At 36.9% G+C, this 18763-nt stretch overlaps 1 long non-coding RNA gene across 1 annotated transcript in view; it reads left to right on the top strand.

Moving 5' to 3' along the window:
• The window catches only part of LOC125932953 (uncharacterized), a 174029-nt gene that overhangs the window by 31823 nt on the left and 123443 nt on the right, over window positions 1-18763 (top strand). The window contains exon 2 of the long non-coding RNA XR_007460806.1: window positions 647-743. This is a non-coding gene — a long non-coding RNA (uncharacterized LOC125932953). The remainder of the gene's footprint in view (window positions 1-646; window positions 744-18763) is intronic.

The raw sequence follows: 18763 nt of genomic DNA, 5'->3' as shown, positions 1-18763 counted from the left end.
ACTTCTGGTTTATACCCCTCTTCCTCATGCAGAGACTTCCCTGACTTTTCGTTCTACTCCTGGTGTGTCTCTATTTCCTCATCCCAAAATAAGAATGAAGGATATTCAGCTCTATCCTTTTGAAGTTTTGAACTTTGCCCTTTGGCCCCTTTCTTTGAGGCTTCAATAGGACACGTGTCTGCTGGAGAGACAAATGTGTCCTTAAGGCAGCCTCTCCCTCTGGTAGGACTTTGCCTATGAAGCACTGAAAGATTATAAGAGCTTTCCTTGTGCCTTTTAGAAGATGCTTTCTATTCCTCAAGCCTATGGAACACAACCTTGGAGCCCAAATAATGCCCCGATGGGGGAACACTGGCTGCTCATTCAAGGCTCTCCAGGTTTTCAACCTCATACCCATTTGTCTGCCAAGGTCTCTCTCTTTTTCCTCCCATTTCATTAAAGCTGTGGAAACCAAACTTGATACTCAGTCCCTGATCAAACTCTGCAAATGTCCCATTCTAGAAAATGGCCAGTCATGGCCAATTCAACTTGGATGGGCTCCCTTATCTCCAGAATTTCAATTCGTTTGCCTCTCACTGTTCACACAGTGTTCTAATTTCTTTAAATATAGGTGTATTATTTATACAGTTTCTCCTGATTCTTGCAGGGTTACATGGGATGGCTGATATAACCTACTCTATCCTACGTGGCAGCAGAAGGCATCTCCTGGGATACTAAAGTTTGGAGTCCCTTTTGACTTAAGTGTAGGTACTCTTTTGCTTTTACAATTTTCCTACTGATCCCATATTTATGAGACTTTTACATTTATTTTGCTAGACCAGTACCTGAAACCCTGTAAGTTTAGAACTAAAAATATATTTATTACCTCCAACTGGCCCTCTTTTATACTTCAGCTAGTCATAACATTACCCACTTGTAGTGGTTTTTTTTTTTTAGTTTTTATTTTTTATTATTTTTTTTAAATTTTCTTTTAATGTTTATTTATTTTTGAGACAGAGAGAGAGCATGAACAGGGGAGGGTCAGAGAGAGAGGGAGACACAGAATCTGAAACAGGCTCCAGGTCCTGAGCTGTCAGCACAAAGCTCGATGCAGGGCTCGAACTCATGGACCACAAAATCATGACCTGAGCCGAAGTCGGCCGCTTAACCGACTGAGCCACCCAGGCGCCCGATTAGTTTTTTAAATGTTTGTTTATTTTTTGGAGAGAGAGAGAGAGAGCGTGCGCAAGTGAGTGGGGGAAGAACAGAGAGACCGGCAGACACAGAATCTTGAAACAGGCTCCAGGCTCAGTGCTGTCAGCACAGAACCCGATGCAGGGCTCAAACTCACCAACTGCAAGGTCATGACCTGAACCGAAGTCAGGTGCTTAACCGACTGAGCCACCCAGGTGCCCTGTCCACTTGTAGTGTCTCTATTCACTGTCCAGAACCCTGAGAGTCTTCTTTGACTTATTTCTCCCTTACACCACCAATATAGGATAGCAGTCTTTATTATTTACCACTTAAATATTTCTTGACTCCATCCAATTCTCTATATGTGTACTCCCTTCTTCCTACTCCTTGCCACCGTCATTGCTCAATGCAATTTTTGCTATAGTGGCATAGTTCTTCCTGCCTCTATGCTTGATCTTATCCACCTCATTCTTCAAGGGTAACGTGTGTTTGTCCATTGAGGCTACGATTAATGGAATATTATAGACTGGGTGGCTTATAAACAACAGAAATTTATGTCTCACAAAAAGACAAGTTGCCAGTAGATATGGTGTCTGGTCAGAGCCCCCTTCCTTGTATTCTATATTCTCACAAGGCTGAAGGGATGAAGGTGTTCTCCTGGATCTATATGATAAGGGCACTAATCTCAATGGGTTCTACTCCATGATCTAATCGCCTACCAAAAGCCCCACTTCCTAATATCATTGGGGATTAGGTTTCAACATGTGAATTTGGGAATGGGACACACATAGTCTATAGCCATAATCTTTTAAAGCTTCATATTTAATATGTTTCTCTGCCCAAATGTATGGTTTTCAATTTTTCATAAGAATATGTCTATAATATTTACTAAAGTCACTAAGACTGACAAGATTCAGTCTGTATCTATATAACTACACTTATTAGCATTACCCTCTGCTTTATTCTGCTTCAGTTTGAGTGTTTGGAGGGTTTGGTTGTTTTTGTTGTTAATCCACTTTTCTCCACCACAAAACTTTTCATATGTGTTGTTACCCTGACTTGAATACTTCCTCTACCCGATATCATCTGAATCACTCCTACTTATTTTTAAGTTCTTAATATAAATGTCATCTTTCTGAAACAGAGTTTATTCTGAGATTGATACTCCTCTCTCATACATATCATCGTCCCCTTTATTATTACTTCTACTAATATGTTATTATTCTCTCATGCACTATTGAGAAAGAGTTAATTTTTGTAAGAAAATTTCCAAGTTAAAAAAAATAGTTTTACTGACCCCCACATGCTCATCACCCAACTTCAAAAATTACAACTCATGGACAATTTCATCTATACCTATAACCACCCCTCCCGAGCTCATTATTTTGAAATAACTCCTATACACGTTTCAGTATATATATATATATTTATTTATTTATTTATTTAAAAGATGAGGATCTTTTTTGAAGAAGAGATTTTAGTTTATATTACTGAGAGAGAGAGAGAGTGCACACATGAGTGGTAGAGGGGGAGAGAGTATCTTAAAAAATATTTTTTAATGTTTATTTTGGAGAGAGAGAGAGAGAGAGACAGAGTGCAAGTGGGGGAGGGGCAGAGAGAGCAGGGAAACAGAATCTGAAGCAGGCTTCAGGCTCCAAGCTGTCAGCACAGAGCCGGACGTGGGGCCTGAACCCACAAAGCGCGAGATCATGACCTGGGCCGAAGTTGGACGAAGTCAACCGACTGAACCACCCAGGCACCCCATAGAGTCTTAAGCAGGCTCCACACTCAGCACACAGCCCAACTCGGGGCTTGATCTCACAACCATGAGATCATGACCTGGGCCGAAATCAAAAGCCAGTCACTAAACCAACTCAGCCACCCAGGTGCCCCAAAAGATGAGGATCTTTTTACAAAATTATACCACTTGTCACATCTAAAACTCTATAGTATTTTCCATAATTATAGTAGTAGTATAAAATAACTAGTAATTGTTTCTATGACTCTGCTCCTCTCCCCAGTCCAGTTTGTTTCTTTGAATTGGGAATCAAATCATTAACCAGAAAATAAGTATACATTACAACAAATTAGTATCTTTCTTAAATATGTTTTATACATAGATTATTTTATTTATTTATTTGTTTATTGTCTTGCCATTTATTTGTTGAACAATCATGGGTTACTTGCCCTGTTAATTCCTCTAAGCTGATTTGTTTAAATTGTATGCCCATGATAAGGATATTTAATGACATTTAGCATATTCCTCTGTCTTCTATGTATTCATTATTTGCAGTTAGATCTAAAAGCTTATTTATATTCAGTTTTAATATTTTGTGGAAAATTGGTCAGGTGGTCTCATGTACTTTTATCAGGAGGCACATTATTCTGTTTTTCTCACTTTCTGTGAGCTCAACTTTCTTTAGTTGTTGGGTGCAGTCATTGTCCTAGGCTATTTTGCATGCATTATGTGTTCCACAAGGGCAGGAAACACTCGTCTTGTGCCAAGTCTAATACTTGTTCACACACAATGTGTTCAATTGACTAGTGAATGAGAGTATAGCCTATTGTTGTAATTTATTGTACTGTCATATAGTCTTTGTTTCCATATGGATTTGGGGTTGCTGCAAGGATAGATCCTTTTATATAACTTCCTGGAATGGACTGAAATTTTTGTCACATGATATATCAATGAAGTTTTGAGTGGATGCTTTCAATCAGCCAGGTAATTTCACACGCTGTAGAGAACTATCACCTGATGAAGGGTCTTAAAGCACATAAACCTCTGAAATTTGATTATCCTAAATCCACGTGGTAGTTGAGAAATTAACTCCATATGCTTTTCAGCTAGAGCATTTTTCATCCAAACTGCTCCTTTTGCCTTATTAATCCATGGTAAGGTTGCCATGGCCTCTAAATTTAAACTTACTGCAACCCCTTGGAACTAAGTTTATGATATGAGTAGTCACTCTGTGGTTTACAGTTTAACATGCTCAGTTAACTCTAATAGTGCTGTTTTCCTTCAACAGACATAAAGCACTTCCACGATTAAAGAGAACAGTAAACTTTGTGTGCCTTTATTTCTTTCCCTTTATTTTCTGTTGATTCATATGCTGTCAACTTAACAAGAACATATTTTTCCAACCTATTCTTAGATATGTTATGTTTCTTGCTTTTCTCTTCTTGGTCTGCAAAGACAGGACCAAGTGCAAAAGAGGATTCTACTGTACTCCTTGTAGGCCTGTTCCATGTTAGGTTGATAAATCATGGAAGCAGAAGTCAATTGCCAGAAAACCATTTATTGGAATGAGAATTACTTCATGTGCGAGCTTGCTGGATTGGTTTATTAATTCTTACTAAATCCATCAAATCCTGATTTTCCAGAAATATAATACGCAATAAAATTAAACAAAGTTCTCTGTCTTACAGTAGTACCTTGAAAGGAAATGTAATTGTATCTTGTTGCCATATCATAAACGCCATTATGTTGAATTCAGTAGCTAAATACACACGGACATATTTCAAAATAGATCTGATAATCGCTGGTTATATTTCATTACCACTCTTGATTTCAAAATAGTGAATATCTTAGTCATAGCCATAGCCCAGGTCTCTCTCCTGCTGATAAAGAGAAAATAATAATAATCCTCTTTGATAAAGATGGAACTTTTGCTTGTCTCCTGAGTTCCTAATTGAACTCCAGGTACTGACAAACCACTTTTTTACTTACCCCTGAAGTGCTGCATTAAGCAATGTTTTATTATGTATTTCTGTGAAAACCACTGGGATCACCCTGTAACCAGTCCTCAAAATTAAAATTCATTAGTCTACCTGAAAATTAAAGAGGGAAAAATAATGTAAAACCCTTTCAAAAATTATTATAATGCCTGTCCCTGAGGAACATGATAACAAACCTTCCTGTTAACAAATTTGTTACATTAATTTAAGGAATGTTAATGAGCGCATCCTCTTTGTAAAAACTCATTGGGAAATTTATTTTCAGCTCCTCTTATGAGACTTGCTTCTGAATCTCTTAACTGTTATTTAACGCTGTATCTTGCAGACCCTTTCATTTGTGAGCTAATCATATCTTCCCTCTGCTTTGGGCTGTTAGGCAACTCTAAAGCCAAGCTGTAGGCTACCTACCACAGGAACATGATTTTTTACCTGTCTTTTGAGTATTTATCTCTGCCCCCGCAAATTGGGCTTGAATTTATTTCCCTGTTTTTATATTTGTTTGCATTTTTCCCCATCTAATATCTAGTAGTGTTATCTATGACAATTAGAAATGTAAATTCCAAGATATTTTATTGTACACACTGTGTTCAAACTGGTGGCAGGAGTGTTACAATTTTTTAGTTTATGTTCCATCTCAATTTATGTTCCTCTAGAAACTCATATTTCTCTTAATTGAGTTACTTATTTCTGTTTTGTATTTTCATGTTGTTTGGTGACTCCTAGCATTTTTGGGTTTTTTGTTTGTTTGTTTGTTTGTTTTGTTTTTTTAAAGCACTTCCAGGAGTGCCTGGGTGGCTCAGTTGGTTAAGTGTCTGACTCTTGATTTCAGCTCGGGTCATGATCTCATTGTTCATGAGTTCGAGCCCCACACCAAGCTCCATGTGCTGATAATGTGGAGCCTGCTTGGGATTTTTTCTCTCTCCCCTTCTCTCTCTGCTGCTTCCTGCTCACTCTCTCTCTCTCAAAATAAATAAATAAACTTTAAAAAGAAAAGCACTTCCAGACTAGACTCTTGCATATTTTCTCTAGTTATTTTTTCTGTAGATGTCAGTACCATTTTCTTATGGTATCTAATTTTCAAAATTGGCTTAGTTTATTGTATGCTGATGGCAGTTACTATTTTTGTTGTTTGTCTTGCATGTTTTCTATAATCTAGGTTTCTATAATGTCAGGGATGAAAAGAACACATAGGCTCTGTTTGTCATCTTAAATCAGTGCCCCTCAGTTACCACTTTTTAAAAACTGTTTGTTTGTTGGGGCACCAGAGTGGCTCAGTTGGTTAAGCATCCAACTTCAGCTCAGGTCATGATCTCGCAGTTCGTGGGTTCAAGCCCTACGTCAGGCTCTGTGCTGACAGCTCTGAGTCTGGAGCCTGCTTCAGATTCTGTGTTTCCCTCTCTCTGCCCCTTCCTCCCTCTTGCTCTCTCTCTGTCTCTCAAAAAAAAAAAAAAAAAAAAAAAAAAAAAGTTAAAAAAATGTTTGTTTATTTTTGAGAGAGAAAGAGAGGGAGGGACAGATAGAGATGGAGACAGAGAATCCCATCTAGGCTCTACACTGTCGTGCAGAGCCTGATAGAGGGCTCGAACTCACAAACTGTGAAATCATGACCTGAGCCAAAACCAACACCTGGTTGTTTAACTGACTGAGTCACCCAGGTGCCCCAGTCACCACTTTTTATTTTGCTAGAGGAGGGAGTCTATCACTCTAGGATGTATGTGGATCCATCTGTGGATTCTATTTTCTTTTATTCACATGTGTGTCTATTATTTCACTAATAGCATGTCTTGGTCAATTTAGGTTTATCATGAGTCTTGAAGTTGGGTTATATCCATCCTGTGATGTTATTCTTCTCCCAAATGTTTTTTTGTTTGTTTCTTTCTTTCTTTCACATAAATTTTAGTAACACTTTGTTGATATATGCAAAATAGCTTGATATAATTTTGATTGGGATTATATCAAATCCATAGATCAAGGTGGAAATAATTGAAATTTTGTAATATTGAATCTTGTAGTCAGTGAACATGGAATACATCTCTATTTATTTAGCTCTTTAATTTCTTTCATAAGAATTTTGTGTTTCAGGTCACCTGGGGGGCTCAGTCAGTTAGTATCCCCCTTCAGCTTGGGTCATGACCTCACAGTTCAAGTTCAAGCCTCACATTGGGCTTTTTGCTGTCACAGTGGAGCCTGCTTGGGATCCTCTGTCCCCCTCTGTCCCCCTCTGTCTTTGCCTCTCTCCTGTTCTCCCTCTGTCTCATCAAAAATAAACAAACATCTACAAAATTCTTAAAAAAAAGAATTTTTTATTTCCACATATTGATCCTATAAAAATATATTGTTATATTTATATCTAAGTATTTCATTTTTGATGTAAGGGATATGATAGTGTTTTTAATTTCAAGTTCCAATTAGTTTTTCCTGCTATAAAGGAGAGTAATAGACTTTTTAATGTTAATCTTGTATTCTGTACCTTGCTATAATCTTTTTATTCCAGGAATTTTCTCTTTATTTTTTACATTTTTCCCCATATACAGCCATTTCATCTACAGATGAAAACAGTTGAATTTCTTTCTTTCAAATATGCACATTATTTATTTCTGTTTCTTTTCTTATTGCAGTAAATTAGGACTTCCAAAAAAATATTTATCAGAACTGGTAAGAAAGTACATCCTTGCCTTGTGCCCGGTCATAGGGAGAAAGTACACAATTTCTCATTATTAAGTACGATATTAGCTGGAGATTTTATGAATGTTATTTACCAAATAGAGGAAATTCCCCTATTTCTTCTTGCTGAGCATTTTACCATAAATGGATGTTGGACTTTGTCAAATAATATTTCTACATCAAATGATACAATTACATACATTTTTTTTTCTTCTTTAGCCCATTGATGTGATGTATTAAAGTAAATTGTTTTTGAATTTTGAACAAATCTTACATACCTAGAATAAATCACATTTGGTCATAGTGCATAATTGTTTTAATACTTTGTTAGATGCAATTTGATGATATATTGTTGAGATTTTTGCATCTGTGTCTAAGAGATAGTGGTATGTAATTTTCCTTTCTTGTTATATCTTTATCTGTTTTTGGTATTAAGGCAATACTGCCACCAAAGAATGAGTTAGGAAGTATTACCTCTAGTTATATTTTCTGGAAGAGATTGTAGAAAATGGGTATCATTTGTTGTTAAATGTTTGGTAGAATTAACTAGTAAAACCATCTGGGTCTGGTGCTTTTTTTATGAGAGATTATTAATTATTAATTAAATTGTATTTAATAATTATAGGCCTATTCAGATTATCATTTTTTCCTTTTGTGAATTTTATTATTTTCTGTCTCTCAAGGAGCTGGTTCATTTTATCTGTTATCAAATTTGTGGGAATAGAGCTGCTCAAAATTATTTATTATTATCCTTTTAATGCTCATGTGATGAATAATGATGGCTCTTCTATTTCTTATGTTAATAATTAGTGCAATTTATTAAACGACTTTTTAAAAACTGCATTTAGACTAATAATTTTTAATTACTAATGTACCACAAAGACTAGCAGAGGTTGGGAGTTGGTTAGCCCTGACAGTTGATAGAGGTTTTGCATCTTTGTTCACCTTTTTAGATAAGGTAAACTTTTCTTATATATGAGGTCTTTCTTATTTATATTTTTCTCACATACAACCATAGATATAACTAGATACAAAAACTAGTAGAGATATGTTGTTAAACCAATATGTCAACATCCAAAAAGGAAATTCTTCCTTCTGTTATTAACAATTTTCTGACTGATATGAAAGTGCTATTGCCCCCTCTGTCCCAAACTCTTCTCTGAAACAGCGTTATCTTTAGCACTTTAGGATTCCTGCTTGGAAATCATTTTAATATAATTTTATTTTGTGTATATTTTATTATGTGTGATGTTGAGTATTTTTTCACATGTTTAATGCTGTTTGAATTTCATTTCTGGTTAACTTCAATTATCATGTTTGGCCACTTTTCATGTGAACATTTGGTATTTTTTCTATGAGGTTACAAACATTCTTTCCATATTGAAGAAATTGACCCTTTATCTGAAATACGAGTTTTTATTGTTTCCATTTTGCCATCCATCGTTTTTCTTTGTTTATGGTAGTTTTTGGTATTTAAACATAATTTTTATGTTATAATTGAACAAACTTTTCTAGGTGTGGTACAAAGTTTAGACGTCCAAATATTTTTGATAAATTTGAGTTAAAAAGTAATTTAAAATAGTCCCCATGTCTTTTTATTAGTGATGTCTAGTTTTATTGTTTACGTTTATTTATTTTTTATTTTTTTTAATGTTTGTTTATTTTTGAGACAGAGAGAGAGACACAGCATGAGCAGGGAAGGGGCAGAGAGAGAGGGAGACACAGAATGTGAAGCAGGCTCCAGGCTCTGAGCTGTCAGCACAGAGCCCGACTCGGGCTCGAACCCACAAACTGTGAGATCATGACTTGAGCCGAAGTTGGACGCTTAACCGACTGAGCCACCCAGGCGCCCCTTATTGTTTACGTTTAATTCTTGGACCACTTTGAGATTCAGTCTGCTATGACAAATAAATCCACATTTATTTGATTTTAAATAGGCACCTAGCTCCTAACGCCAATTTACTCTAAAAAAAAAAAAAAAAAAAAAAAAAAGGAAGGAGGAGGGAGAGAGGGAGGGAAGGAAGGAAGGAAGGAAGAAGCAAGGAAGCAAGGAAGAAAGGAAGCTTCTGAGAGAAAGTACGCTTCTTGTAATACAAATTACTCTTTTTAAATATTGTTATTGATTTAAATCCTTATAGAATATTTCTTCCTGAAATTATGGCCAATATAATTTCCTGATTTATAATTCTTCCTAGAATCAGAGGATATCTACAGAAAGCTGGATATATTTAGAGGTCATCTGAACTTTTGCTTTTTAGGCATGTCATATTGATTTCAATGTATTATTTACTAAAATTTAGTATTTCCTTGCCCAATGAAACATAGTGAGTTTTATACTACATTAATGACTATAATATTTACTAAACTCTAACTGGAATATAGCTATTTATTCCTATGCTTACATTTAGTCCAATTCTGCAAAATGCTTATTCCGTATTTTATGAGCATGGCACTCTGTCTGACACTGCAGGGAATCCAAAGATATTTAAGACTACCTCCTGCCCTCAAGGAACTAACACAGAGATAAAAGAGTGGGTCAGTGAGTACAGTAAGAATCAGAAGAAAATATTTTTCTCAAGAGTATAAAAAATGCTAATCTTCTGGGAATATAGAAGAGAGAAAAATCTCTTGTTTGTGAGGGAGTTAGGCAAGAAAGGATTCGTGGAGGAAATATTTAATATTTGAGATGGTTTCTACTAGGTTGGAGTGGGCTGTAAGAAGGTCAGTTGAAGAATGGAAATATGAAAAAAAAAATTTAAAAGTTGGAGTAGTCAGAAAACTCTTGCCACACAGAAAGAAGTTTAGTTTAACTGGGTTGTAGAATATTTACTGAGGGGCAATGAGAATTAAATTTGGAAAGGTGAAATGGCATTATATCAAGAATAGCATTTGCTCAGAATTTCCAGGTAGTGGAGAGCCATTTAAAGTTTGAGGAGGTAGAGGGTAATGTAATTCTACATCACAAAACTTAACCAAGTAGCCAAATAAGGGTTGACATCAGTTTGAGTTTATTCATGAAGTGTTTAGGAAGCAATCTTTATTTCTGCTGTAGGAATCAATCCCACCTGCCCTTAGGAACTTCTGTCCTGTTGTGGAGGTGTGTATTTTATGTGTGTGGTGAGTAGAAGTGGGAGGTGACACTGAATACAGGCATCCCTCCTAGAACCTGACAGATACTAAGATTAAAATAACCAGCCCTTGGCGGCTTTGCATTTTTCTCCTTGATTTTCTACATCATGCAACAATAAAATACTATGTTGAAAGACCTTGACGTTTCTGGGTTCTATAGGGTAGTTTTGGCAAATGAAATTGCTTAAGGTGAAAGCCTCTACCTGTGTTGTCTCCTTGAACCTTCTGGGGGAACAGGTAAGAAATACTATAATGTCTTCTGGTGGGGTCAGGAAGAGTGTGCTGGAATACCATATATGTTTGCCCAACTTTTTTTCTGAAACTTCCTAGAAGACTTCTAGCCACTAATGCATTAAAAAAAAATCAGTCATGTAAATTTAATTTGCTGAAAAGCTTATGAATAAATAACGAAAACCACATTCTAATCAGTGTTTTGAGCTAGCATAATTATGTGATACTGGCCTGGTGGAGAGTTGGACCTGAATGCCTTTGACATCCTGCCCTGTGGTCACCTACACACCTTCCTCCCTTCCATACAAGGCTTCAGTTGATAAAAAAATGTTTCCTTTACCTATGAAGGCTGAGAGAGAGTTGATAAAGGCTCCCTTTGAAGGCTCTGACATCCAAAGGTCAGGGTTGACATTTAAATTTAGCACCTGGACACCTGCATTCACTTCTTTTCATTTAATGTCACCAGAGTGGCCTTCCTGGAAAAGCAGGATTTTTAGTACCTAAGTTTTCTGAGTGATAGATGACATCTAAGTTTCTTTTAGAGTGATATGACTAGGGATCCCATGTATACCCCAGTCCATAAGGAAGGATACTACTTTTCACATTTACCATGCTCAGAATTACAGTAAACAAATGAGGGGAGGTGAAGGAGAGAGAGAGAGAGAGAGAGAGAGAGAGAAAGAAGGTGAGAGAGGTTTTCATCCACAGGATAGAGAAATGTGAGATGGAATATATGTGATTTAAACATAGTCTGACAGTGATGCCAGGTACATCCCTACAAATTTTGGGGTAGAATAATTTCCATATGGATAAATAAAGAAGAAATTGAGATCACAGTCAAATCACAGAAGGAGAAACTGGTGATTGCTGAACATGGTGAAGTAGTTGATTGAAGTCATTGAATGACAAATTGATATTTCTATTTGTGCAACTCCTAGAATTTATTTTTATGGGGCCATATTTATAGTTTCTGTAATGTTAGCTTTTTAGATTCCTATTGGCAGCAGGTCTAGAAAATATGGAAACTTGATGGAGAAAGATTGTCTTTGAGCGAACCATGAACTTGGAAGATATAGATAGAAGACCACTGAGTAATAATAATAGATAGAGAGGCAGTTGCATTAGAAAGCAAATGCATGGTCCCCTTGGCTGGAGCTGTGAGATGGGATACCAGGAACATAAGGTCTGGTTATAAGTCAGGCTAAAACAGGAGGTGAAGAAGGAACCCAAGAGAGTCAGCAGACTTTATCATACCTCAAACTGCAGAATTTTCTCTGGCATTGGTGCAGTTACTGTCTTCAGCCAAAGACCAAATACATTTCCTTGCTTTTAACGGGTAGCGATACAACAACACACACATCCACCATTATTGTTTGCTAAGTACAAAATATGTGCCAATATCTTTATAAATTTCTTTACCAACCTATTATTTAACCCTCACCATGATCCTCTGAGGTGATACCATGACCAATCGTGTTGAGAGGAGCAACTGAGGCTTAGAGAAAGCAAATAATTTGCCTAATATTTCACCACCAATGTCTGTTAGTGGTAGTGTTTGAATCCAGATCTATATTAACAGAACTGTTTTACTTCTTGGGGTCTGTAACTAAGATACTGTTATTATTAGGCTACTTATGAGACAACTGGAACTGAGAAAGTACTTTCTTATATTTGGGGTGAGTGTTTTCTGTGGAAGAGAGAGGGGCAGACATTCCAGGGTTGTACTTTATTCTGTCAAGAAGGGCCTCAGGCTTGCCATTAAGTGTCAGTGCCCACACAATTAACGGAGCATTACTGAAGTGAACTCTGGCTTTGAAACTTAGAAATACGCTTTTGAAAGCAATTGCAGGAGAGGCAGCGCTTAAAAAAAGTCAGCAGTTTTGAAGCAGAAAGAAAAAGGTTTATAAAGAAAACTCTATTAAAGTCATCAACTTTCCTTTGCTTAAGGTCAAAAACTTACAGTATGCTGGAATACTATTATATTACAAATGAGTTCCAACAATCATCTATTTTCTTGGTCTTGTCAGGTCTCTGCCTGGGGTCTTTCTATTTGATCATTGTTGTGTTAATGACTATGAGCCAATGATTGTTGTGTTAATGACTATGAGCCAATGAATAAGCTATGATACCTACAGTTTTAAAACAGTGTGTGAGAGAGAGACAGAGCTAGAAAAAGAGAGAGAGGGAGAGCAAAAAAGGATAAGAATACATGGTCAGAGGGATTCTTTCTACTGGTTTACATCACTGAAATCAATCTAATATAGAAACTATTGATTTATAGTTGAAAGCAAAGCAATCAGTCAGGAAAGTAAACACAAGCGTTATTAACCCTTTTGAAAGGTGGAAGACTCAGAGAAAGGAGCACGTGGGGCAAGTCCTCCAATGTTTGGCTACCTGATTGACATCCAAGTTCTATACCCAGAAGATTTTGCTTCAAAGAGAATTAGCCTGTGGCATTTACATAATGCATCAAGGTCAGCAAACAACTTTTTAAACCACATAATGAAATAAACACAGGGCTAGAATTTGAATCTCATTAGAAATAAATTTCAGCCAGAATATGGGTGACTATTTCAAGGCAGGTATATAAAACATTTTTAAACTTCCCTAAGGCAAGTACATACAGAGCAAGTATTTAATAATTCTATGAATACATGAAAGGATGGAGAGAAATGAAGAAAAGGTGTGTGGGGGGGGGAATGAACAGTCTTATATGTCAGGATTCATAAGAATGTTCTCTAACTCTAGAGCAATCGTTGTATATCAGAATTTTGATCTATGAAATGGTAATACGTTGGAGGGGGCATTATCCTTAGGTCTAGAAAGTTATTTCTATAAGGGATTTCAGGAATCATCTGCTCTATTTCTGGTATTTACAGTAAAAAATTTTAAGGATGAGAGAAATTTAATAATTATGTGTATAACTCTAGTCAGTGTCAAAGCTAGGACTAAAACCCAAATTTCCTGACATTGTCTTAAGTGTGCATTTGGACATTATGTTAATTTGAGCTCAGGGTCAAATTCAGTAAAATTTCATTTTATTTGTAATTCCTCCTGTTCTATTCATGTTATATATTATCTAATTATAGTCACTTTCGTGTGATATCTATAGAGCACTTTTTGAATGCCAATATCATGCTGGGCACTAGGATTCAGCAATGAATAAGGTGGGCATAGTCTCTGCTTTCATTGAGTTTACAGTCTACTGGAAACCAGATACCAAACAACCGTTAATAAATGTAAATGGTGTTTGGAAAGTGGAGTTGAGTAGGGTCCTTATCAGAGCAAGTTTTTATTATTTCTATTTTATTGATGAGGAAACAAAAAGCATTCCAGGAGATTGTTGGGCAAATATTATAGAAAGGATCTGGGACTTTAATGGTTCAGGATCCCTGACATCTTATACCTTACATCTGTATGTACAGGATCTTAGGTTTATATCAGTTTCTAACTGTTTTAAAGTTAGACAACACAAAAAATACACCAGATAACGTTAAACAGGCAAGGAAGATTTTATTCAAGATTTCCTGTAGGGGTGCCTGGGTGGCTCAGTCAGAGTCTCAGATGCTCAGACAGCATTTGACTCTTGATTTTGGCTCTGGTCATGATTTGATGGTTCATGAGTTTGAGCCCTTCATTGGGCTCTGCGCTGACAGCATGGAACCTATTTGGGATTTTCTCTCTCCCTCTCTCTCTCTGCCCCTTGCCCTGCTCTCTCTCTTAAAAATAAATAAATGAACTTAAAAAAAAAAAGAGTTACTGTAATAGGGGAGAGAAATTGAACTCAATTCCTCTGAAACAAAAGGTATGGAAGTTTTAACTTTTGGAGTAAGCTGTGAAAGTACTAAGGGACGTTAGGGTGGAGGTTGGTCAATGTGAAGTCCTATCAGTTTTCTAATTGTTCCTGATAGAAATTAAGCTGCTACCCTCTCACAGGGACTGGGGGATAGGGTCACTATCTTTCTTGATGATTACATTTCAAAGGGATGTCTCCCAGGTCCTTGAGAAAGACCTGGGTTATGAAGCTAGCAAAAGTCTGGGAAAAGAGAAAAGTTTTACAATTTTAAGTTTTCTAAAGGTAATGTTCCAAGAAAAGGAAATTCAGGTGCCTATATTCAAGAAGAAACCTATTTAAAATTTAGCGAAGGTGAGGGGAACATTAAGTCCATCTTGTCATAGAACATATTGAGGAGCTCATTAAAGCTTAGAGCCTTCTTCTCAAGAAAATACACTTAGGAACTAAAGTAGAAATCTGATCTCTTCACAAAAGATTTGGTGAATACAAGGGTATCACAGATGTTGGTTAAGGAATGAGCACTTGACCCAGTTGACCCAATATGGACGTGCTGACAAAGAAAAATCTTTCCTCACTATTGGACAGGAAGCAGGAAGAATCTAAGACAGGGTTGCTAGGGGTGATCAGATAGAGAGAGCCCACTGTGGAGCAAGCACAGCAAACTGGCAAGTAGACCTAGAGAAAAACAGGGTCCTGATAACATCATTGCAGCTTTTTGGATGTAGCCATGCCTAAAAATAGCATCTTGTTTTTTAAATGAAAATGAATGATTTCCCTGTTTTAACAAAACCAGTTTGAGCTGAGTTTTCTGGTATTTTCAGCTTGGTGGATGAAAGACAACAGTGAAAATGAGGATTCTTTCCTTAATCTTCTTATTTTACTCTGAACCATGAAGAATATTACATAGTCAGAATATTAAGTGTTATATAAGTATTATACAAGCATACTACTGGCCGGAATACAATATGTCAGGCACTGAGATCAGCTTGTTATGAAACTCTAAAACATAGCTCAAACCAAAGTAAGGAAAGAAGGAGCTAAGGACAATGAACCTTCACACATATGTGGGTCCACTTAAGGACATTAATCCTTTTATATATCTTCTGGAGAACCCTTCTGTTTCCTTCTTTGGGCTATTGTTCTCCCATAGCAACCTGAGGCCTCTGATAAGGCTTTAACAGCAATGAGCTGGGATGTACTCAAGACTAGGATGTCATTGTGATAATGGACTTTTTCCCATGCTCAGCCCTCCTTGTGAGAAGAAACAGACAATCCACCACTAGCTCCTTCTCAAAGCTCAGTGCTCAACTGTTGGCAGCCTTATTACATTCTAACAGAATATGTGTTCTCCAATATAGAACAATCAGGACAATATTGGGTACAACTTACCAGTGTGTTCAGTTCTGATGCAGTAAAGGGAGATAGTTCCATAGAAAATTCTTCCATTTGCTTGGGTGAGCTACCTAAAACCACAGGTGATGTCTCTTTCATTCATTACCAGGTGCTATTTCAGTACTTTAAAAATATTTTGTCCATCAACTTTAATCATTTATTTGGCAAGGTTTCTAAATGTGATTGGGAGCCCAGTGCTTGACTAATGGCTCTATTTTTCCAGATTTTTAAAATTTATTAAGCCCTCACTCCAGGCTAGGCAGTGTAATGAATAAATGTGTACAGATGCTTACATTTAGGATTCCCAGAAACTCTATGAGGTAAGTATTATTATTATCCTTATTTTAGAGAATAGGAAATAAAGGTTCAGAAAAATAAAGTGCTTGTCTCGGAGTCTCATAGCAAATAATTGAAAGCATTGGGATTCAGCCCTAAGCAGGATGCTTCCAAAGCCCATGTTTTTATTCACAAGTTCTTTGATGTCTTTGAAACTTCTAAGGATCTAGGGGTTTATATTAGTTTCCTATTGCTGCTGTAACAAATTGCGGAAAACGTAGTGGCTTAAAACAATGCAAATTTATTATCTTTCAATTTTGATGGCCATGGGTCCAAACTGGTCTCACTGAGCTGAAATCAAGGTGCTGACAGACCCACATTCCCTACGGAGGCTTTGAAGGAGAATCCATCCCTGTCTCTTCCAGCTTCTAGAGGCTATCCACGTTCCCTGGCTTGTGGCTCCCTATCATTTGCAAAGCCAGCAATGGGGAGTACAATTGCTCTCACATCACACCACTCTGACACTTCTGCCTCACTTTCCCACATTTTTTCCCAGCTTTATTGAGGTATAACTGAGAAGCAAAAAATGTTGTGTACATTTGCATGTACAATGTGATGTTTTGATGTTTTTATGGGTTTTGAAATATTTACCACAATTAAGTCGATTAACCTATCCATCACTCCCAGATAGTTATCATTGTGCATGAGTGTGTGTGTTTCTGTGTGTGTTTGTTGAGAACATTTAAGATCTACTCTCTTCCTTTTCACATTTGAGGACCCTTGGGATTATAGTGAATCAACCTGGGCGATCAAAGATCATCTTCCTACCTACAGTTTAGTTTATTGGCAACTTTAATTCCATTTGCAACCTTAATTTCTCTTTGGCTGAAGCTTACCCATTCCCAAGTTGAAGGGACTACGACATGGACACCTTTGGCAGGTCATTATTCTGCCTACATCTAGCTCAAGTCTTAGAGGTACTGTAGTGGTCAGTTCTCATCTCCAGGCAAAGCCTGGGTTCTGAAGACACAGAGCCTATTAAAGCTTTTCCTAGGCAAGTGCTTATGTTCCCTGATTTACTTGTTTAAACTAACTGGACCCTAAAATACAATGAGGCGGCGTTCCTTTTGCCCTCACCTGCCCGCACCACCTCTTCCGTTAAGCCTAGCCTAGTATGAATCAGTAGAATTCACAACCTTTGCCGTGCATTCCAATAAGGGCCTTATCCTCTATTCCTGAGATGGCAGATCTCACAGGTTCTCAGAGGAGCTGGATTAGCCAGAAATACCAGCAATACCTGACCTTTTCCTTTGGACCCATCCTTCCTGGACGTGCTTTAATCATGCTGTTTCCCAAATACATCTTGTGTTTCTCAAAATGTGGTCTGTAAACCATCCACATAAAAATCACGAGGAGAATTATTTTCACTGTTGGTTCTTACTCCTCTTGTCTTGCCCAAGACTGGTCTGAGTTAGAGCCTCAGAATCCTCTTTAGAGATAAGTATCCCAGATGAGTTTTACTCCAGCATTCCAGGGTCACACACTGAAAAACACTCACACATACAAAGTTTCCAAAGAATGTTGAAATGGAGACTTGACTCTGTCCTTGGGGCATGTAGAGAGAGAGGGAGAGAGAGTTCTATGTCAGCCTGTGCTATAATCTTCTTATAGGGAGTCTCATTTAACAGTTCTAATAATCATACAAGGTAAGTACTACTATTATCCCCATTTTAAAGACATGGAAACTGAGGACTCTGAAATATAAGGATCTTAGCCAATGTCACAGAGATATGACACATCCAACTGTATCCATACATTTGCTCTTTTTCCCTGCTGTCTAAATTGGGTAAAATTCTTCAATACAGACAATGACTTCATGGTAGAGTTTATTCTACTCCCGAAGTTATAGCTGGCCCTTCAGAAAGTCCTTCTCTAAATTTGAATTCAACATGCTTCACATCTGGTTTGAAATAGTGGAAGCAGAATTTCGAGTGTTCTCCTTCTGTCTCAATTCTGAAAGTGATTAAAATAACTAGGAGAATACATTGCCATATAATTAAAAATAGAACCAAATCTTTTCTTTTTGGCACAATAATGGTATTTTCGTAGTAAACTGTAACTCATTACCAAGGCTGGTAAACTATGACAGATTCTTGGTTTTAAGTAGTAGCAATAATTTCAAAAAGGTTTTTGAAAATTAAAAAAACTACAATTAAAATATAAAATATAGAATTTTTTTTTAAATTTATAACTTTTGAAAGTGAAATAGGTGCATTTTAATAATTATGCTTGGGCAAGAGGAATAAACTGCGACCATCCCTTCCAGGCAGACCTTTTCCTTAACTCAAGTGATACTGAATGGACTGT

The sequence above is a fragment of the Panthera uncia genome, chromosome D2, assembly GCF_023721935.1.
Source record: "Panthera uncia isolate 11264 chromosome D2, Puncia_PCG_1.0, whole genome shotgun sequence".
NCBI classification, from domain to species: Eukaryota; Metazoa; Chordata; class Mammalia; order Carnivora; family Felidae; genus Panthera; species Panthera uncia.
This window is presented reverse-complemented; position numbering and strand designations above follow the sequence as displayed.